A 16,388-nucleotide genomic window follows, 5' to 3' on the forward strand; every position below is an offset into this window, starting at 1 on the left:
ACATATATGTATATATATATTTACACATATATATACTTTTTCATATCTTCACCATTATGGTTTACCACAGGATATTGAATATAGTTCCCTGTGCTGTATAGTAGGAATTTGTTGCTTATGCATTCTGTATATAAGTTTGTATCTGCTAATCACAACTTTCAATTTACCCCTCCCCCCAGTAATCACAATTTTCTTTTCCGTCTATGAGTAAGTTTCATAGATAAGTTCATTTGTGTCATATTTTATATTCCACATATAAGTGATATCCTCTGGTATTTGTCTCTCTTTCGAATTTCCTTGGGTTAGTGTGATAAACTCAAGATCCATCCTTGTTGCTTCAATAACCTTTAAATATTGAACTCAGAAGACAGCAAAGTCAACAGACTGAAAACCATTAGCAGACTCTATTTCTTTTTTTTTTTTTTCTGTGTTGCCTTCTCACTGCCCAAGAAAGGATTCCAGGTCCTAGTTTCTGCTCTAGTTCCACTCTTACAGCCCAAAAGTCATTTTACAAGGTAGGAGCAATACATATAAATTCATCCTTTGAAAATTAATCATTGGTTTTTGAATGATTTCTTCTTGATCCATATAATGTAGATCTTCGGGTTGCAATGTCATATTTAGAGGGAAGAAGCATTTATAATGTTTTATCTATTAATAAAACAATTATTTTTATTTCATGGTTAAATTTTCATCATTTTGAATTTTGTAACCACCCTTCTCATGTAGATTATGAGGGAAGCAAAATTTAGAAGACAAGGGATAGTTCAAGACAGCAGAGCAAGTTTTACAATAAAGAACTCCTGAGTAATATTTGTAGTCATGAAAACTCCATTTTGAAAATAACTTCATAACACAAGAGGTTATTATGAATAAGGCAGTCAAGTAATTACCTCAACCTGTCAAATGTAACAAATGTGGAAGGAAAGGCAACACCCTTACATTTTAAGTTTGTTAGGAGCACCTAATAATGAGGTATTATTTCTGAAATTCTTTGAAGTGATTTTTTTAATATATTTTCCAAGAGAGGGATATTGTCCAGGATAAATCATTTTTATAGTCATGTGTGAAATGATTTATTAATCATACCTGAGATAATATAACCTCTCATAGTTTGGGTCACCTTGATAGATACCTTGGTTTGGGCTGAGTAAATCTGTGAGAACCACAGATGCTACAGTTACATTTGTTGTGTTTCTTCACTTCAATTTGCTTTTTAAATCCACAAAATGCTTTCAGCTGGTAGTGGCAACCATACCCTCTCTATAATTAGAATGTTATTAGCCTTAAAAGGCAGATCTGGAGGGAGCTTGTTTTCTCCTGTAACTGCAGGCACACTGGCCCTGATAAATTTCCTCTGAGCTTTTTCTCCAGAGACTTAGAATCTGTGTCTTTTTAAAGATTTGAATTAGTCACAGGGCACCAACAGCAGTAGCATTGCAAGATTTTGCTTATTCTCAGTCTTTAACTAATTGCCCTATTTAAATGGCAGCCAGCTTTAAAAAAATCAATAGTTACTTTGCTCAGATGTTGGTTGAATTGTAAAAAATTCACTTTGTGGAACACTTCGCTATTTGACAAAGGATAATATTCTTTTAGCCACTTTTTTCCCCTAAACTCTAATTGTACAGTCTGCCAAGTCCTGTGTTGCTTGATCTCAAACAAAAATTATATTTAATCTTCTGTAATCAGTTTAATGTCTGGAAGAAACAAAACAGCTGCCTTGCAGGATTTCTAAATGCCAAGCATGCATGTCTCACCATCAATAACACATTATTTGCTTTAAATGGAAGTGAAATTCAAGACAATTGATGCCTCAGCTGCTGAGGAAGCAGAGGAAGCATCAGGTGATGCGAAGTTGCTTGCTCAGTAAAACTGCTGCATGCGGAGGAGTCCAACCATCAGGAATTTGCTCTAAAAATCCTGTTTCAGTGGACTGAATGTTGCTGTTGGAGACTCATTTCAGATGAAACAATTTCCAAAAGACTATGGCTTGTGGATTTTCACAAAGTCACATTTTCATTGTACTAGCTTGCTAATTCTCTAACCGTGATTCGTATCACAGAGGAAGTTTAAAAACATGTCTGCAAATCCTTTGACCCTCCTGAAATCAAAAGGCAGAAACAGTGTCCCTTCCCTTGAGACTGGTTGAGCCTTTTTGATAGCCTCAGCTAATAGAATACAGTGGAAGTGATGCCATGTGACTTCTAAGAGCAGGTTAGATAAGGTCATGGGTGAGGCATCTGCTGATGCCTCTTGGGACACTTGCACTGGGAGCCTTTGCCTGCCAGATGGGAAATCCAGCTACCTTGAAGCTTCAAGGAGTTGTAAGACCATATAGATATAAGAGAGAGGTGCTCAAGAGGCCCTAGAAATACAGCAGTCCCTCAGTACAGATTAGTTTCAGGAACCTCCGTGGATACCAAAATCTATAGATGTTCAAGTTCCTTACATGCAGTGGTGGCTATAAAGGGCCCACTGTGCTTGTTACAGGCTATTTGATCTTCCAGGTCAGGTGCCTGAAATGAGTGGGGAAGTTTTTAAGATTTTCTCAACCCCAGCAACCTTCAGATTGCAATTGCATGGGTTATCTATAGTGAGAAATGCCTAGTTGAACCCCCGTCAACCCAAAGATTTGGGAACAAAATAAATGGTTGCTATTGTTTTAAGCCACTGATAATGGAGTGTATTTTGATACAGCTATGGATGCCTGGGATTGTTTCATTATACACTTTCTGGATTTAGAGGCTAAAAATTGATAGTTGCCTAAACACATTTATTTCCCTTCAAAGGTTTCTGCCATATTACAGGAAAGCATTCCCTCACATGATTTCTCTGACTCTACTTATTTTATATAGCTGCAGATAACAAGTTAAGCCCAAATTGAATAATGAATTCAACATAATGCAAAATATGATATAAAATATCAAACTATTAAGTATAAAACAGATAAAAAAGCAATTTGGCAAGTGTTTTACTAATCTTTTTTCCCCATGTTGAATGTAAGATACAATAAAAATCCACTCTTTCCCATAGAAAACATAAGGATTTTTATGGGTTTTAGTAGTTTTTCTCATAGTAGCTAAATATCCCAGTGAAGTTAAAAGAATAGGTCCTTGACCATATTTAAACTCATTCTTTCCACAGATTAAAGATTTTTAAAGATGACTTGAAGGTTTCTAAGTTTTGAAAGATACTTTATAAACATTAAGGGAATAGGTTAGAGGGTTCTGAAATACTTGTTTTTATAAAAAGCATTTAAGGAAATCACCCAAGACCATTAGAGAAATTTTAATAAATCATTCTTAACATCATCACTTTAACACATCCATCTTAATTTTTAAAGATCATCTTGTAATATGCATGCACGTGTGAATTTTAATTGAAGTATTACTATACAAATTACATTTTAGAAAATATAGGTATACATTACCAATTGTAATTATGGATTTTTTTCTTTGGACAACTATTCAAAGTCACTTCCTAAAAATAAGGTTTCCTTGCTTCCCAGAGTGAGGTAAATAAATGGTCTTCATAGAGCTGGAGTTTCGGCCCTTGGAATCTGTAGCCTTTTTCCTAAGTCCATGTTTTTCTTCCACCATTTCCTTCTTTAGAACAGTTCTAACTTATACATCTCCAAGAGGTTAAAAATACCAATTTATGATAATTAATAATCACCATATGCCAGGCACTGTGAGAGAACCCCTTACTGACTCCAAGCATCTCTTTAAAACCATCTTTGGAGGTAAATTCTTTCCCTTATACCATTCTTACATATCAGGCAACCAAAACTCAGTTTCAGTGACATGTCTGAGGTTTCCCTATTGTTAAAGTATAGTCTCTATTTGATACAATCTCTGACACAGTAATCTTAGGTAGATAATTAACTGTTAGTTTACTATACTTCACAACATTTACGGAGACTTCATAGAATTATGTTAGAATAAATCAATGTGTATTATGAGAAGGTATATATTTTTAATGAATGCCTCTTAAAAATAATTATCTAATTTACCTAAATTGATCTTCTTAACATGATTGAATTATATTAAATGGGAAAACAAGTTGACTCATTATCTAAACGTCAATAGATTAAAACCCAGGGTTTAACAATGTTATAATATGAATAATTCTGTTCAAATGAATTCTAGTATAATTAAAGGATCTTATTTATGAAAACATAACATTTATAGGTAATTAAATCATGAAAGATAGTTATTGAATTAAAATAAGAGCATACTCTAATCATTGTTCCTCTTAGACATGATAGACATATGATATATCACATAAAGTAAATGGGAAATATTACCTCCATGTTGGTTGTTGGGGATAAATTTGTATTTTCAATGTCTTTTATATAAAATAAAAATTAACTACAAAGCAGTAAGAACAAAATGAAACTTGCTGTAATCTTTGGGGTAAATCCCATTATGCATCTTCATTTTGCTAACTGAGAACGTGTGATTACTCTATCATAAAAACCCCATACTGAGTTTGTTATCTGATGGTCTGCTGTAAAATTCTACCATGTGCGGAAGCAGTAAGTGTGATCAGTTCATGTATTAATAACTATGCTCTTTATCCTTTTGCCTATCTAGATAGTATGTAAAGATGGGTGAAGATTATTTACTTCTAACAAGTTAAATGTAAACTCAAACCATGTTGCTTTCTCTTCCAAGGTGATAAATAAATAGTTCATGAATGATTAAAGAAGGCATCTTTTGAAAGGAGATAGAACAGCAAAATCTGTGTTTCTTTTCACTCTTATTCAAAGCAACATGAAGCATTAATTTGAAAAACATCAGGCCTTGAACTTCAGAACCTGGTAGGTGGTAAGAAGGAAATACATAATTGAGCTTATACACAAACAGTTTTGCCTTAAAAGTATTTTGTATTCATTCCAGGATTTTATCTTCACTTTGATTCATTTATAGCATTTTTGTGAAGGTTGATTATACTGGATAATGCCCTCCACGTTTTTAAAACTCCTTACGTATAAAAATTGACCACTTGTGACCCTTATTATCAACTTAATTGGCAAAAACCACTGAAAGATGGCATTAGTTCTGTTTTACCACACTGTATTAAATATGGCGTGTTCTTTTCCAAATATCATGTTTAATGATAGCATTTTATCCATTGCAGATGGCAAATGTATTCTTTGTTAACAGTCTATTAATTTCAAAGTCACTGAAGCCAACGAGAGCAATAGAAGAACAGCTTTAGGGGTGACAGCCCAGTTTGCTGGAATAAGCAATTTGAATATCCATTTATGATACTGAATGGATTGTTTTTCTATTAGAGCAACAGGCAGTATTCATCTTCCAGGTCTTCCTCTGGGAAAAATACTGTTTACAATGAGTCTACAACATCAATTGTGCCTTCTCCAGATAAGTTTCTGACAGGTAAGAGGAATTCCTCCTTCTGCTGAGAATTTAGGCCTCCTGATGAAGAAATTGTTGACTTGAAGATTTAGGTGTTGTCCAATTGCTGTAAACAAGAGCCAAACATGCATAATGGATTAAAAAATAGATATGCAAAAGTACTGAATTGTGACAGGGCAGAAAGACTCTAGAAGGAAATAGAAAAGTAAAAGGACAATTTAACTCCAGACCAGAGAAGCAGGAGTATGTCGAAGAGGGTAATGGAGAGAGAGGGAGAGCATTTTTGTTTAAGTGAATTAAATCAGAAAAACTTTGCCTCTATCAGATTCTTGTCATCTGGCCATTGGGTCAAAGTAAATGAGAGCAATCACCTTGTCATAGTTAAGAACTGTCAAGTGAGCATTTGCCGCACCAATCTAGGAACTCTACACATAGCAACAGAAGAAGGGTAGGTGTTCCTACAGAGGACAAGGGGCTTAGGGAAAATTCTTAGTTAGGAAAATCCTAACCATTTTTAGACTTTGGGAGAGAGAAGACCTCACTTGGCAGTATTGATCTTTGTACTATGCTAACCTCTGTGTAATCTGCATCCACTAATTTTCTACCCTTTTGATAGAAAAAGACATTTAACTAGTTTGAATAGCTGATGGAATGAATGACACATGAAAATTGAGATGCTAAAGGAGTACGTTTGTACGAATTATCTGGGAAGCTTGATATTATGTCAGATTCTAGGCTTTAACCCCAGTGATACTGGTCAGTGGGTCTGGATGGGGTGTACTGGGTGACTCTTCCTGAACCAATTCTCTTGTCCTCTTGATTCCACATCAGAAACTGCGAAGGTTCTGGTATCTTACCTTACTTGCAAGCTGACAAATCTGCCTGCCATAGTTTCTTGGATTTTGGTGAAAGAGGCAAGATTCTTGGGTCAAAGACTGAGGATTTTGTTATTCAGGGTGCAAAAAAGCAGTGTGATTTTCAGCATATTTTCGGCAGTTCTCCTTGCCCCTAGGTCCTACAGCTTGAGGTCCAGATGGGCTCAGATATTCATCTGCACGTGCAGTAGGCTGTGTTATAGGAGAGGGATGCTAAATTGAGGATAGCTTTATCAAAACAAAACCCTGGCTACAGTTTCTTTCTATAGAGTCCTATGAATCCTGTCACAACTTTTGAACAGAATCTCCAGAAAGCAAGAAAACTGATGCATATATTCATTTTAAATTAGAAGGAAGTAAGCATGATTTTGAGTACTATGTCCTTAGCAATTGTGCTTTTTGCCACCAAGGCAAACATAAGCACATACCTTTTGGTTATTTTTGTAACTGTTTTAATGCAAAAATAGCTCCTTACTACTGTTTTTGGTTTTCTCTGCTCATGTGACATCTTTTCTCCTTATGCCTACTCTATCCTGCAGTGGAAACAAAAGCAAGAAAAAGTCCATGATTAGAGAAGTATTTTTATTAATCTGCAAACTACATGAGAAACCTTATTTGAGCTTTCGTCACATTTCTTTTTGACCAAAGAAGTTCCACCAAGCTAGAATAGGCTCTGGTTCACCTTGGCCATTTCCTAAAAAACAAAAACAAAATAAAACAAAAAACCCCAAACAAACAAAAACCAAAACGCCATATCCAGTAGTACGTACTTGATACTATTAATGATGCTCTAAATATTATTTTTATTTCTATTTCTATTCATATGTCTTTTCTTCCTAAAATTCCCTAAATAATTACATCCACATATTCTCCAGTACACTTCGCTAAGGTCATGCTCACTGAAAAAATTTTCCATTTTTTAAGATAAATTATTTCACCCCATATACCTCTCCTGAGGCCTTAGTTTACCTTTCTATATCACTTAACCACACCTGCCTCCTGTGCCTGTCTTTTCTCTGGTAGAGTGAGAATTTCAGGGTCTTGGATGAGGTGTTATTCATGACGTGTGCTTCCTAGTGCTAACCATGATTTATTCCCTTGGGTTATCTAGTCTTCGAAGGTCATCTAAATAGCCGACCTAGCACCTTGGGACTCTCTATTCAATTACCAAAATTACTTTTTAGGTAATCTTTCACTACCTGTCTACATATTTTTCTCTATTTTCTGACACACAACTAATTCCATGATGATGAAGACTTTAGTATTTTCATAAAAAAAATTTCATAACTTTCAAACCCATTCACCTAACATGACACATATCCCTATATACAATTAATGTGTTTATTGTAAATAATTTCTATCAATCCACGAAACCAGCTCTTAAAATGACTACTACTTATACAGTCACTAATATCAAAAAAATATCTGTTGTATTTTTCTGTCTTTAGTTAGGAAATGTGTCATTGTCTGCTCTTTATGAACAATAAAAAATGAAATATCTAGTGATTAAAAGCTAACAGATTTAGGAGTTCCTGCTGTGGCTCAGCAGGTTAAGCCAGCTAGTATCCATGAGGATGAAGGTTCAATCCCTGGTCTCACTCAGTGGGTTAAGGATCCAGCATTGCCATGAACTGTGGTGTACATCATAGATGCAGCTTGGATCCTGCATTGCTGTGGCTGTGAAATAGGCTACCAGCTATATTTCCAATTCAGCCCCTAAACTGGGAACTTCCATATGCCACAGGTGCAATTCTAAAAAGAAAAAGACAAAAAGCGAAAAAACCAACCAACAAACAGAATTATGTGGAGAGGTAACTAGTACCTGAATTGGTTAACTTTGGGGGTAATGTATAATAACATTATATTTAAAGATAAAATTGCATTAATTACAAGCCATTCTCCACTTGCTATTTTTTATTTGTTCAGATTTTTTATTCTATAACAAATCCAAGTTAGTATTATCCATATATTTGTTTATTTGGAATAGGAAAATAAGTTCTTTTTATTTTCTGGCACATTGTTTTCTTCAGTAGTTTTTTGTTTATTATTTTATTTTATTTATTTTAAGAACTAGTTTCACTAAATTCCTTGAAAAATCAACTCTGGACCATTAGAAAAGTCATTTATCTATTTGGAATTTTCTTAAATAAGAGTTGCTATGCTAGAGGAAATAAATCAAATTTAACAATATTTTAACCTTTTTGCATTTGACTTGCCTAGTAATATGAAAGGCTTTTTCTGTGTCCTCCCAAATTTTCTCCATAGTGTATCTACAACAAAAATGTTTTTTTATGTGTTTTATATTTTTGTACTTTTGTGTATTTTTTTTTTTAATTCTGCATTTGCTTTTCTCTATTTGTGTAGTAACAAGAAAATTCTAGATCAAAATTATTTTGGGGGGAGAAAGGCAATCATTTCTTTAGAAATGGGTGCTGCAACTTTAGTTTCACTTTGAATTCTAAATTTATAAACAAAATCAAATGAAGAAAGTTTTATTTTGAAGGATTAAACTTTAAACATTTTATCAAGGAGACAAGGTCTTGAATTTTAAAAGCAGTAGTGCAAAAGCAAATACAAAACAAAAATGAAATAAGATCATAACTACTTTAAGAATTTTCTTTCTTTCTTTCTTTTTTTTTTTTTTTTTTTTTGCTTTTCAGGGCCACTCCCGTGGCATATGGAAGTTCCCAAGCTAGGAGTCAAATTGGAGCTGTAGCCATCAGCATATGCCACAGCCACAGCCATGTGGAATCCGAGCTGTGTCTGTGACCTACACGACAGCTCATGGCAATGCCGGATCCTTAACCCACTGAGCGAGGCCAGGGATGGAACCTGCACTCATGGTTACTAGATGGATTTGTTTCCACTGCACCGCAACAGGAACTCATGAATTTTCATAGAAAGGACCTCTGGTGTGAACTGCCTGACATAGGAGGAGGACTTTTAGGTGACAGAGAAATTGACAAATACCATTACCTTATTTGATCAAAAATTAGAATTCTAGCATGTCTGTGATTACTGAGGTGGACAAATACTGATTTAAAATATATCGACATGGAGTTCCCATCGTGGCGCAGTGGTTAACGAATCCGACTAGGAACCATGAGGTTGCGGGTTCGGTCCCTGCCCTTGCTCAGTGGGTTAACGATCCGGCGTTGCCGTGAGCTGTGGTGTAGGTTGCAGACGCGGCTCGGATCCCGCGTTGCTGTGGCTCTGGCGTAGGCCGGTGGCTACAGCTCCAATTGGACCCCTAGCCTGGGAACCTCCATATGCCGCGGGAGCGGCCCAAGAAATAGCAAAAAGACACACACACAAAAAAAATATATATATATATATAGACAAGGATAAAATAAGACCACAGCTATATCTTGAAGCAGACAGAAATAGTGTACCTTATCCTTATTTTAGGAATTTTGTTCTAAATATTTTTAAAGTTTATTATCAGATCACTACGGTGAACAAACTTAAATATAATTCAAAGTGTAGTATACCACAATGCATATATTTTATTTTTTCAAAAGTCAGGCATCAAAACATTTATGCAACTGATTTTCAGTTACCAATGTATTTTTGTTCAGTATTAGCTGCTTACTTTCCCAAGATAATTCAATTCTTTCTCTAGAAAAACCCAATGTGCAGCAAACAGCATCAATTTACGTAAATATTGAACTCAGTCTCTGAATGTTCATGGGTGGAATAAGTATAGTATGGAAGCTCAGGGCTGATGATTACAAATGCAGACATATTTTGCAACAACATGATTCAGAGTTAAATGCCTATAGGCAGTGGTTTAGACAATAATAATTGTTAATTTAAAAACACTTTACACTAGGTCATTAATAATGGTGAATTCAATGTTATTTTTAGAGATACCTTATTCTTGAAATCACAGTAAACATGTGCTTTCAAACATAATCTCTTCCTCTTCCTGTCTCTCTTTTAGTTGCAGATGTCATTTTATCTACCTACAAAAAAGTTTCAGGGAATATTGAAACCTATGCCTTTTAGTACAGCACTTCTCCATTTGCCTCATTGACATTCCATATATTGCAAATCCAATCTCCTTAAAAGCATTCTAATATTTTCTGCTCATATGACTGATGCCTCTCCTCTCTCATTATTTTTCATTGCTGTTTAATTTTACTGCTGTGTTATTTTGATAATTCCTCTGAAATGAAATTTAGAATGAAAAACTGGCAATTGCAATATCGTGATAACTAAGCACATACTCTGTCATATGTATGATTATTGTGGTATTGATGTGTGATGTAGGTGATGAAAAGCTGTTAGCAATCGTTATGCTCATTTCCCAGTAATACAGTGTTGATTTCTAATCACTTTTTGAAGCTTCTCTTCATTTTTTCGTTCAATACTGTTGAAAAATAAATTCTTCAATATAAGAAAATAAGGTAAAGTTTCATAACACTGGATGTGGTTCATATTTTTCCTAGGTAAAGCTCTAATTCATCTGATAGTTTAAAGTATGTATCATCTGAATTGTAAAAATCTCTCCTATAATTGCCTAATTAGGGGAAAACCTAGCTTCCCCTGGTACATCCAGGGAAACCCTTCTTCTTTCTTGCCTACCAAGCCCGTCATGGTGGTCCCTTCAAAACAATTGCTGACACTAGAGATGACTTTTCATACCTTCAGCTTTGCTCCTCTTTTTCTTGTTCTGATCTGGTGATTGCTGCTGCTCCTGCTGTTTGCTGAAGCCAGCAAGATGCCAGGGAGTCTCCGCTTCTGCCTTCCATACTTTACCATAGGAGTACAACAGGGGGTGAGAATGATACTGCTGTATAAAGACTTGCAGTACTATCCTCTCTAGAATATCAAATTTCAGTTATGTTCTCAATACATGGGTATGTGTCATTTACAGGCATCAAGAACTAATGCCTTGTACTTTGTTATTATAGTAACACAAATAAATTAATAGAGCTGCTTAGGTGACATAATTTTATAAGAGCAAACTGATTTTTTTTCTAGTTCTCCACCTTCCCAAATCCATAGAGCACTACTTAATACAATTAAAAAAGACAAAACTATATTCTTTTGAGTTAAATCTACCTAGATACACCATTAATATATAGATGTCTTAACTTGAGTTGTATGTGTTCTTTATGTATTTTTGATGTTAACCTCTTACTAGATACATCATATGTGATTTAAAAAATGAGCAGAAGAGAATAATAGACATTTTTCCAAAGAAGTCATATAGATGGCCAGCAGGCACATGAAATGATGCTCAACATCACTAACTGGGAAAATACAAATCAAAACCACAATGAGATATCACCTCACATTTGTTAGAATGGCTATTAACAAAAGGGCCAAAAATAACAAGTGCTGGCAAGAATATGAAGAAAAAGGAACCCTCCTGAAATAGTGGTGGGAATGTAAAATAACATGGCCACTGCAGAAGACAATATGGGGATTCCACAAATTACCGTATGATCCAGCTGTCTCACTTTTGGGTAATTTATTCAAAGAAAACAGCAACACTAATCCTAAAAGATGTATGTACCCCTGTAGTCATCCTGGTATTATTTATAATAGCCATGATATGCAAACAACCTAAGACCCATCAAGGTATTGATGGATAAAGATGTGGTATATATATACACATTCAGTCATACAAATGATATCTTGCCATTTGCCACAATGAGAATGTACCCGCAGGGTCATATGCAACATGAAATAAGTCAGAGAAAGAGAAATACTGCATGATTTTACTCATGCAGAATATAAAAAAACAAAAATACAATAAAACAAACCAAACAAAATGGAACAGGTAGATACTGAGAACAGTAGTAGTGAACAGAGGGAAGGGGCTGGGGCAGGGGAGGGTGAGGAAATCAACTGTATGGTGACAATGGAAGCTAAAGATTTGGTGGTCAGCATGCTAAAGAGTATACAGATGTAGACTTATAATGTTGTACATGTGAAAATATTACTTCCATAAAAATCTGAAATAAAGTTAAAAATTTTTAAAGTAAAAAAATTGTAAATATAACAAAAATAGTAGAACCTTAAAAATATTCTGGATATACTTCACCATATGGGGGATGGTGAGGTCCATGTTTCATTGTGCTAAACATCTTTGAATATATTTCTCTAATAGCTGCTAATCATTCTAGTTTATTACAGCCTGAAATTCATAAATTGATTTTCTTGAAACTGTTCTTTACCGGAAACTTTACCTTTTCAGCGTCTTTCCAACATTTCAAGGCTTCTCAATCCTAAGAGCTATTTATGGGCAATTCTACCACTCATCTTCTAAAACTCATTACTGTTTGACTGTTGCTGTCTACTGCTCTCTGTCTTTGTCTCTCTGTTTTCTCTCTCTCTCCAGTCTCATCTCACATACAAACGTACTTCAGCACTGTATTCGAGTAAACTGTAAAACCTTTAGAAAATTCAGTGTTATCCTTGTTCTGCTGAATTTACCAACTAATTCTGACCATCACAGACCCTGACTTTTAGGATCAAATCCACATCTCTAAATCTGTCCCAATTTGTAGATGTGGTACTTTAAAGAAGGGTTATATCAAAGAAAGTAAAGTATAAGATGGATAGATTGAATGAGGTAATATATGCATAACAATATTGATTTAAGTGGGAAATGCTGAAACAATTACCCAAGATTAAAAGACTGCTCCAAGCAACAAGTTGCAATGTCAGACAGCATTTATAGACTAGCCTGCATCCCTCGACAGTGATCATCTTCCTTGAGAAGGGGAAGTAATTCACTTAACAGTTATTAATACCTCCTCTTTCCCAGTCAGTGTGTCAAGAACTTGGGAGCACAGGAATGGCAGGCAGGGAGTATATCTTCAAATATCTTGGGTTTTCACATTAAGGCAGGAATATAAATGACTACAATGTGAAGTAGTATAGCTACAAGGACAGACTGGATTAGGTCCTATTGAAGTTGAGAAAACTTGGCTGTATGGCCTTGTGAGAAGGCTTTGCAGAGTAGCATGGAGTTCAGATTCTCAAGTAACTGTGTGACCCATGCAAAGAAGGAAGGGTGTGGTTGGAACTGAGGCCCTGACACGGGGCACCCAGCCAGCTTCCTAAAGTTGGATAACTTATTTATATTGAGTGACAGGCACATTGCTTTAGTAAACACACGGTACATGGTTTGCATAAGTGGACCGAGATCCTGTGGTCTGATGTAGTGACAGAGGCCCTGGGAACAGGATCCAGGTCAACCACCTTTATAAACCTTCATTTTGAATATGCATAGTTGTCATTGATGTTGCAAGGTATGTCGGAGACAGTGTGTATGAAACAGCACAGTATTTTGTTGCATTAGAAGCATCTAAGAAGTGGAGGTTGTTTATAATAGCCCAATGATTAGTGAAAGCAGTGGTGGTGGCTGTGTTGGCACAGTGATAATATATGGTCCCTTGGAATTACTTCATTATCCAAACCATGTCATAACCTTAGGCCTGCCTGATACTATAAGGAAGGATAAACTCAGAAAATTCAAAACATTTTTTCTGGTGCTTGGAATTTTAAAGAGTGGTAATGAATATTTCTCTGCAGTAAGAAATGTGCTTAATTTAGTTTTAAAAGGAATAAACAAAGTCCTAATTCTCTGCGCTTTGTTCACCCAGGACCTGATTTTAAAGTCCATTATAACCTGTCTCTGTGTCAGGGTCAACTCTGCCCTCCCACACCCATCCATACCCAGGGTGTAGGTGATAAGTATTTTCTAGTGACTAAGATAAATGTAAATGATGCCCTTTACATGAGCTATCCAGACCTAATCTTTTAAAACAAAGACACAGAGGCTGAGATATTTGAGCATTGAGTTCTGTCTTTAGTGAAATGGGACTGCTCTTGAGGCCAGGGAATGGCTCTAACTAATGTTTTAGGAATTGCCTCTTAGAGAAGAAGGAGTTTTTTTCAGGAATCAAAAATCTTCTTGATGATTCTTGGAGCGAAAAACAAAACTGTCAAACTAAGGCTCTGATGTAACAAGGAACCAGTTCTTCTCTAGTCCTTTGTGATGTTCTCATTTGTTAGCAGACAGGAACTCTTGAGAAACATCTATTCTGTCCATTTACACAAAACAAATTTACAGCTTGGGCCTAAACTGGAGTCGTCCTTATCTGATGAGCTAGTTAGTAGAAGTGGCTGGAAATCATAGCCTGTGCCCCTCATCATCACTCATTAATAGTGAAATACTATCTGCAGGTTTTCAATAATCAGGAATATTGTTAATTGCAATTTATTGTTATATGCCTTAATTTTCCTTATAAGTACCTGATTTATAAAGTACTTTGGTATTTAGAATGTCAATTTTATGAGTTGAAGTATTTTTATTTTTTTCATAAGGGAATTTTGAACTATGTATCTTGAGATATTTTATTTAGGTATGTAAATGAACTGTAAAACAAACTGATCTGCGTTATATTCTTTGTATTTTGAAAAGTTTCTATTATTGAATCTAACCTTAAATTTGAGTACATAGATGAGAAAGTATTTCATGCTATGGAGAAATTGTCCATCATCATTTTGTTCAAAATACATTGTTAAATATTTTTTAAAGTTTGAAAATAATGTCCAAAATATTAGCCAATTTTATTGTGATTTTTTGAAAAATTAATTTTGGTCTAAAATGTAGCAAATGCTTTTAGTTTTCAGGAAAGAATGATAAATCTAGCACATACAAATTGTCTTAGGTTTAATCATACAAGTTTAAATGTGTATATTTATCTCTCTCTGGCTCTTTCTCTATTGCTAGCTTTTGTGTGTGAAGATTATTTCTGCAGTAAAACTGAGAAACATTATAGCCATGGCAATGTCTACTTACTGATCCAAATTGCTTTGTGGTAGGAAGGCAGCCAGGCAACAGAAAGGATTTCATTTAAAAGGAATATTTTTATTTGCTGCTTCTCTTTTCTGGATTTTCAGATAACTGCCCCACACCATCCAACACTAAACAGTAACAACGATATCAATATTTAATGACTTAAAGCTTTTATCACATGATGAATTTCACTTCTGACTACTGCTTGAAATAATTCTGCAGTTTGGTTCTCCAAAGATCTTTTCATGGGAGATTACTTGTTCTGTTGATTATGGAACACATTTTTTTCATGGTATCTTTCACTAGTTTGAGGAAACTGTAGTGGTGGTAAAGGGATAGATGTAGGATTATATTTTATAGTCAGTAATTTTAGAGAAATTATGCCAATACAGTGAGGAGAAACAATGAAAAACTGTCTTAGAAATATATAAAAAGTGATCATTATTGACGATATTTCTAGGCCTAACATGTTAAAAATGGAACTTTATATAGAAAACTCAGGGAGAACTAATGAAAAGATATTATCTATTGCAATGAAATTTCATGATACTGGAAATGGTGCAATAGAGTTTGACAGAAAGTAGTGATAAATGTTATGGAACCGTGTCACTGCAGGGGTTGTGAAGCAAACATTTGAGAGAAATTTACAGTTCCATGACTAAATTCTTCACTAAATTGCAAACAAAATTGGCCTGGCTAAATGCAGTATAGTGTGCATTTACAATAGAACGGTCTATAGCCATTAGGTGAGATACTATTTAATGATATGGGGAAATGACCATAAGCATTTTGTTCAAAATACATTGTGAAATTTAAAAAAGTTAAATAGTTTATAATAGTTTAGAAATTGTAAGTCCTTTTTTTAAAATGCAGATGTCTTCCTAAGGTAAAAGTCTGTTGAAATAATTCAAAGTAGTAGCATTTATTAACAGAATGTTTTATTGAATGGTAGAATACTTGATTATTATACTTATCATTATTTCTCTATATTTTCAAAGTTGCCTACAGTAAATACATATTGCTATGAAATAAATCAGTGTTTGTACTTAAACTAGTCCTCTCATATTTTAAACATATGCATATGACTGGAACATGATATTCTTTATGCATCCTAACACAATGCTTACTTTTTAACATAATGCTTGCTTTTTACTAAATAGGTGGATTCCTAAATACCTGTTGGAAAAAAAAGGGAATATACTTGGAAAATGATCTGTTACGTTTTTTTTTTTCTCAGAAGGAATATTTAATTAGAGAATGTGAGACACAACATCAGCCTAATGGTACCTGGAATGCTCTTCTATTTGG

Source organism: Sus scrofa, chromosome 1 (assembly GCF_054392235.1).
Source record: "Sus scrofa isolate SSC_HxYL_T2T_F1_AM1 chromosome 1, Sscrofa_HxYL_maternal_Yorkshire_Landrace_v2.0, whole genome shotgun sequence".
NCBI lineage: Eukaryota > Metazoa > Chordata > Mammalia > Artiodactyla > Suidae > Sus > Sus scrofa.